Source organism: Nanorana parkeri, unplaced genomic scaffold, assembly GCF_000935625.1.
Source record: "Nanorana parkeri isolate BGI_ZX_2015 unplaced genomic scaffold, ASM93562v1 scaffold922, whole genome shotgun sequence".
NCBI classification, from domain to species: Eukaryota; Metazoa; Chordata; class Amphibia; order Anura; family Dicroglossidae; genus Nanorana; species Nanorana parkeri.
This window is the reverse complement of record NW_017307190.1, coordinates 365,135-373,299: the sequence shown is the minus strand read 5'-3', so window position 1 is coordinate 373,299 and position 8,165 is coordinate 365,135.

Here is an 8,165-nt window from a genome sequence, read left to right as displayed (position 1 = left end):
AATCTCATGAAGAAGCCTTAAGGCCCCTTATATTCAGCATTGAACATAAGTAGAGTATCACAAGGTATTGCTGGGCCCCCACAATATATGTTTGAGATTATTGTTGCACTATAGCTACTTGATTGCCAATGGTGTGTACTTTCTGTGAATGTAACTGCGGAGGACTCCGCCTATCCTGTACTTGGCTGTATCTGTGGTGTGTGCCTTGCTTGCCTTTATAAATAAAAAAACATAAGTAGAGTAGATCCGGTTCCAGCCGAATTAATCTAAAAGTTGTGTGCGAGCTTGCGTTACTTGCGCCAGGGTGGTACTTGTGCCTGTTTATGGGCTGCCTTTAATTTTTGGATCCCATCTGTCAAAGCCGTGAAGGTAGCTCAAAGTTTCTTTCAGAGGTTTGTTTCCATTCACCTCGTATGATACATTTTTGTTTTACTCGCTAAGCCATCAAGGACAAATCCAGAGTCTCCTTATCTATGAAGTACTCTATACTGTGAGTTTGGAGGGTTTTTATGTTTAATTAAAGGAGAACTATGGGGTCAGTGTTTTTCCCCATAGTTCTCCTTAGGGTAACAGGAGGACACAAACTTGCGTCCTCCCGTTACCCTAAGCTCAGTATACCGCGAGCTACAGCTCGCGTTATACTGAGACGCCGCAGCGGATCCCGACTTAGATGACGGGATCCGCCCAGCTGCATGAGTGACAGCTGGCTCTGCCTATCTAGAGGCAGAGCCAGCTGTACCCACCCCCTCTCCCGTCCGTTCCGCCAGTCAGCGCTGGCAGATCGGAGCGGGGAAGAGGGGAATCCAGACGCTCCCCCTGTCACGGCAGAGAGCCGTGACAGGATCGAGAGGCGAGCGAATCCAGTATGTGTTCGCTCACCTCCCGATCTACTGAGCCGACCTGTGACAGTCTCATTGTCACAGGTCGGCTAGAACTATGAGGTGAGTGAAAAGCACTCACCTCATAGTTCTCCTTTAATTACCTGAATGGAGAGGGATACAGCTTCCAACACTGGTTTTAATTTCCTTCTCTGGAAATGTTAAGGTGCAAGAGATTAGATGCTGAGCCAAAAGAATATAAAAATATGGCAAGTCAGGCTGGGAGAGGAAGAAACAGTGGATCTATATTTGTTATGGGCGAGAGGATGAATAAAAAGTGTATTCTTTCTCAATGGGGTGTAAGGTTTACCATGTATCATGAAGTGCAAGGCTGGTCAGTTTCCGATCTGGCATAGCACTCTACAGGGGACTGGTATGAATCCCAAGGAGCTGGTTAACAGGTAGATTGAAGCCCCTAACCCATACAAAGATACCCTCTTTGAACCCAGTAAGTATATCACAAGTGGCCCTAAAAAGATACCTCATTTTCTTTGGGAAAGTAGATTTTTGCCAGTGTAAGTGGCTTTTCTCCTAGTTTGCCTTTTACGAAAAGGAAACAGCCTTCCCTATCTGCAGATTTAATTTTTTGGTATGTTATTAAAACTACACACACACACACACACACACACACACACAATCTGATTTCTCTTGTTTTGATACCACTGCTCAACTTCCGTACCTGTTGTTCATCCATTTCGAATAGAGACCTTAGTTAAATGACATGTGAAACACACTGTGGGTTACCATCATTTATCCAGAGCTGTGATCATTAGAATGGTGCCCGGATAGTGACAGGCCCAGAAAAAGGGGTTGTTTTTCCTTCAGGATTATTGATCATAGTTAAGCATATATGTGGAACCCCATCTTGCAAAATAAAATAATAGCCGTGATATCACAAGCCCATTGTCAATTGACACCAGTGCTTGCTTGATTGATCCTTCTGATTGCTGCAGAGGCAAACTGGTTCTAGAAAGCGTGTGTATTATATATGGGAAACAGTGGTTGAGGCTGACTCTCCAAGCCTGAATAAGATCCAGGGAATGGTGGGAAATTTCCTTTTGCTGAACTGGAGTCAGACAGAGGAACTGAAGCGCAATGTCCCAGTTGAAGTAAAAGGCAAAAACTAGAAGGAAACCTTCTCATGCAAAAGCAAGGAGTGAAAATGACTCCTAGACTGGAACGCTCAAATCTGAGATCAGACAGTCTGAGGTTTCTCCTGCGTAAGAAATACTCTGACTCTTTTGTCATGCACACAATTCAGGCCAAACAATGAGTCAGTTCCATCGACAATGTCTGAAGCTTTAGAATCCATTCGAACAACTGTAAAATCTGGACAGTCAAGACAATGCAGAGCATGCACAGACTTGTTGCCTCAACAGAAGGTGGTCGAAATATCCCAAAATGGGGATGCCATGAGAGTGCAATAGTGCTAATACTGGGGCCCACACCTTGGTGATTGCCTGATATGCAGATGAAAGGCCAAACGGCAGTGCCATGAATGTGTAGTGTAGGGGCCCCACAGCAAAACATAGGAAACAGTCAAGTTCTGGGAAGATGGGGACATGTAGGTAAGCATCATTGATGTCCACAGAAACTAGAAAGTCTTCCTGGTGAAGGGAGGCAATGACAGACCTGGAAAAATTCCATGAGGTATTTCTGGGCTAGAATGAAGACATTCAGAGCTTTGAGATGGAAGATGAGGCGCATGCCCCTTTGGGTTTGGAGACAGTGAACAGGTTGGAGTAAAATCCTTGAAACCGCTCTGCCACAGGAACTGATGCAAGGACACCTAGGTCCAGAAGACCACAAGAGGAAATCTGCTAATTGGGGCAGTGACTGCTTACGGGCTGGGGGAGTTCAATGTGGAGGGCTTGGGAGTGGGGAAACAAAGGAGGTTTCTTAACAGATAAAGAAGGATTTTTGAAGTCTGTTCCTTAGGTTTCTTCCACAGTGGTAAAATGGGTGCTCTTGGCTCTAACAGCTTCCTCGATAATAGTATCAAGATTTGATCTGAAGAGATATTGTTCCTCAAAGGACATGGGAATTAAAGGCTTCTTATACACAACTTCTGCAGCATAGCACTTCATTTAACCTGCCCTTCCCATATGTACCGAGAGGAGAGTCATGTGAGATGGAATCTAAAGCTACATTTGCTCCACACTGTCTATAATCCAAGCATCAACCACAGCCATGGTGAGATCTCTAAAGGAATTTTTACCAGTCAACCATAGTTGGGCAAAATAAAGTCACAGCCAGGATGGGGTGAAGAGTAGGACTCGCCAATGAGAACAGAATTCTGGAGAGTGTTTTTGTTTAATGGTTTGGTCCTTGACAACAGGTGCATCTTCCCACTATAAATCGTAAGTAGACACTGTTGGGTCCAAGTTGGGTATAACCCACCCTCCTAAGACACCCGATGATGCTAACAACAAAAAAAACCCACAGGCATGCTGGTAATAGGAGGGGGTGATCCTGGACTGGTAGTTTTTTTTTCTCCTTTGGCAGTGCCCACTCCTCTTGTAAGTGGCAGTAAAAGGCAAAAGGCCATCACCAGGCACAAGACAAAAATAACCCTTGCAGTAGGACTCCCCAGCACTGAGTGGGATAACTGCCAGTATAGAAGTACAGGGATAAGGAGTAACCATTACCTTACTCCAACAGGTTCCCTCCAAGCCTCTTCTGTAAGGCACTCCTGGCCAGTCACACACTTGCCTCGACTTGTGATAACACAGAGGGACTGCCCACAACCCAGCGTGCAAGAGAAGAAGAGAGCACTGGAGCAGGAGGTAAGTATTATCATCTCTTCCCATATGCCCAAGACCTAACAAGCATTTAACCCTTGCATGGCTTCTGCATGTCAGAGGACGAGAAAGGAATATTTATATTTTATATACACTTGCATGTGAAATAGCAGTGGGGATTGTGTATAACATGAGCCAATAGATCAGGAGTATCAAACAAGAAACCAGTGGGCTAAACTGTGAGGAATAAAATCGGAAAGGGGCTGCATTTTATGACCACAGCCCCCCACCAATTATAAAATGATGAAAGCACTTGGTAACTAGCATTACAGCTGAGGGCCACAAAGGTGGTGTAAGGAGACACAAATGGCCCCCGCCAAAAAAATATTTTAGCACCCCTGCAACAAATAATCAGAATCCATGTTTCAGTTTAAAAGCTGGACTGCAGACATACGTTGAAAGCTGACTGATTGCTATGGGCAAGTTTTTCCTACAGCACAAGCTCCATCAGAATCAATTCACTCAGCTGTAATGCAGGTTTTATTGCCCATAAGGATTGTTATTTATGGAGGTTTCTTTTAGAAATAATGAACCTAACAGCAATCAATGTACCTTAATTAATTGAGGCTGTTATCCACCAGAAACATTACTATTGTAACTCTACCAAACAGTGCATTCTAAAAAAACAGTAAAAAAAAAAAAAAAAAAATAGCACCTGTGAACAGTATACAAGACACTAATGTATTTCGTACACATGCATTTGTGGTTTGTTTCTCATGTCTATGAGGCATTTTTTTCTATAAATATGAAATGCAGTGTTCAAGTTTAGATTTTGGTCAGAAGGAACAGTGTACACTGAAACTTACCTGAAATCCACAAATAACCCTAAGGTAGCCAAGTGGACCAAACAAAGTGGCATTCCTACAAAATACAAACGGAGTTCCAGAAATATAATGCACTTTATTTTTCCTAGAATCTGACAAGTTGAAAACAAGCAATAGACAAGGAATGAGAAACAAAACTGACAATTAGCCGGGTATCTTCCAGGCTCTAGTATTATCTGCAGAGTACTTATCATATTCTAGCTGTGAAAACTTTCAATTCTGCATCAAGCAAATGAAGGCATTTATGTTTTGCTGAAAAAGGTTTCAGAAGCCTGTTAAACAGAGTAGTCATCTTTTTGATTAAAGGCTTACTCCTCGAGGACTTACAAACCTGGACACCTGCCATTTAGCTTTTTAAAGAAAAATACAATTTAATCACCATATTTAGTCAATACACCCCTCATTATGGACTAAATATGAGGTAGACCCTGCTTATGCACTATATAAACCTCAGTTGGAAAAGGAAAAGCAACAGAACAAAATCGGTTTTCAAAGTATGATTGAAACTGAAGGAAAACAATGCAAACCATTACCAGTAGCCTAGTAGATTAAAGCAAACCAGTCACTATTTCTGGTATTCCAGTATGCCACAACTGTCCAGTAGTGGGGAGTGCAAACACATACCTTTATTAGTAATGAAAATCCTCCTTTAAATGCTTTGGAAACCCCAGAGGAACAAGCTGGAAAGATGTTGGAGCGCCAAACTCAAGATCATAATACATATTATTCCTCTGTAAATTCTAAATGGGGTTCATGTTCAAGCTCCCAACTTCTCAGATGGAACTTAACCCAGTTTACAAGCTCCCCGGGTGTGCTAGGAGGAGGGAGCTACGGCAGTGTAATATATGCACTATAGTGACAGGTTTACCATGACTTATCAAACTTCTGCAGTATCAGCAAACAATTAAACCAAAAAGCATGATATTTTAAAGTACCGTAAACCTCAACATGCTATAAATGGGAGACAACAGGCTCAGTTCACAAATCTTCATTTTGAAAAGCATGACCATTATTTTCAGCTGAGAACTGAAAAATTAGACGTATGGCTGAAAACAAACCTCATTATCCTTTTGTTTAAACTATGTGATGAACATAATATTTGAAATTTGATGTTATTGCAATGAAACCTGTAAAGCTGCAAACACAGCAGTTATCAATGTGGGGGCTGACGGCAGGGATTATTGGTGGTGGTGTCACAGAACCCTGAGGTGACTGCAATATGGTAGCAAACACACACCTTCATAGGACACCATTACCATAGCTATAGTATCAGCTAAATTCTGTACATTACTGATCCAAATACTTTAACATTTTAAAAAAGGAACAGGAGCATGTATGCAGAGACTTCAGGGACAAAAACGGCATCTGTACAGGATACTGCTGTCTATAATGTAACAGATAAACACACTGTATTAAGACAATACAGTAAACTCCCCATTATCCGGCATCCACAGGGATTGGTAGATTCCGGATAAATGTAGTTTCTGGCTGCTTGAAAATTACTATTAAAAATAGGTCTAATTAATGACATACCCCATACTATACCATATCATAAACTCTGTATAGACTTCATATTAATATTGAAATGCAGTAATCAAAAGCAAAGACAAAATAGACACACAATCATTTCCAGGATAATATATGCCGCAGATCAGTAAGACTGAGTACACAGGGGATTTTTTTTTTCTTGTTAGATGAGAGCTCTGGTTAGTTGAATAACCACAAAAACACTCAGTTATACGGATGTTGCTCATTTAGACAAGCAGAGTCTACAGCATTATATAACCAATTTGCCCCATCTGGTTTAGAGATTCACTATTATACCTTTGTTACTTTATATAAAAGACTTGCTAATAGTTTCTACTATGCATGTTCCTGTACCTGCACACAAATGAAATATCAGCAATTTTCTGTTTGCAGTGTAGTTAATTGTTCTCCATTGGTTGACATTTTAGGCCAGAGCAGGCTCGAATTGAACAACCAGCAGTATTCTATGGGGGCCTATGCATGAAAAGTATGTCAATAAGAACAGTTTTTGTTGCCTATATTAACCAGTCAGTATTCTCTTCCCTTTTAACTCTGCACCAAACAAATGATAGGAGGGAAGCCAACTGGTGGATCGTTTTTGTTGGCACACTTTTTATCCAAAAACCTTTATGGAATTACTAGGCAGGAAGTAATGTGTTCTACCAAATATCACTCAGCATGACACTATCAGCACTATAAATACCTTCGGCTGGGTTAAGTTTCCCCAAACAAAGCAATCTGTGAATTGTTAAAAGGCTTTACATATAACAATTTGTAACTTATATTTACCGGTTCATTTCACTTCTTTACTTTTCACACATTTATCACACAAATGAAAAAGAAAAAAAAAAATTCTAAAAAGAAAAGATTAGGTGTTGGAGGCTGTGATTTAATAAAATGTCAGAGTCTCGGTAGAATATACTGCAGGCTAAAGGACTACTCTTATACAGACACGGGTGGTGTCTATACCAGCGTTGCTAACCATGCCTTTTTATTTTTACCATGGCAGTTATAGAGCAGCACCATCTTTACAGAAGGTCATGTATGGTTCTGAGCTTAGACGGATGTTGTCTTAAGAGACTGTTGAGTATAAGTTTTGGAACTGGTAACTAATAAAATCACATAAGATTTTGGAGCTGCAGGCATCAAAGCACATCATAGAAATGGACTAATATTAGAGAAAAGGTGGGAAAGGCATTTGGAAATTGAATTACCAATTAAAAGTGTCTAAGGTGCTCCTGAGGCACTCATGAAGATGTGAACTTTAGCTAAAATGATCAGCAATATGAACCATCACCTTGACGCCATCATTGTTGATGGCAGTCCCCGCCCCTCCGATGCTTGCACCCCATCCATATATTCAGAATTCAGCTTGCATCACTTATAGCCGTGTATGGCCTCTTTGTAATTTAATCAGTAAAATCCTGAAATCACCTGCTATTGGGGCTATTTGAGGACTTGAATTGCCACACAACACAGCCAGGTGAGTGAAATAATTGTTCAGAACTGGTAAATACAGCTGACTGGACACTGCAGGATCAGCAGAACACCCATGAGGTCATCACTCTGCTATCAACCTCCCAGGATTGGGCTGATAGCAAGGAGCTATGCTGTAGACGCTGAACAGGCATACATAATACATGTTTTTTTTTTCGTAATGAATGCATAACTAAATTAAAAATTCTCTCAAATGAGTCTATATTTTACATACTTTATCAGGGGTTACTGTAAGGCTATGCCGAGCAAAGGCTACAGATCGTCAGTGGACAAACGCCCTCTGACAGATGATTCTACATAAATTCCCAATAATCTAAAAGATGGGTCTGTGGGGACACAGTTTTGCAGCTTTGAGGTGGCCATACACTTTACAACCATCGCAAGACCTTAGTCTTGCGATGGTTGTAAAGTACTTAAAAAAACGTACGATCTGCCCATCTTGGACAGGCAGATCGTACTTGCGATCATCGCAAGCCCGCCCCCTTGAGGGGCGGGCTTGCGATGACTGCAATGTGGGGCGGGCTTGCAAGCACGGCAAACGGGCAGTGTGCGCGTGCGCACACCGGCCCGTTCGTCAGTTGTCGAACAAGCAGGCCACTCACTCGCCGAGAATCGTGCGATTCCCGGCGGGTTTTCCA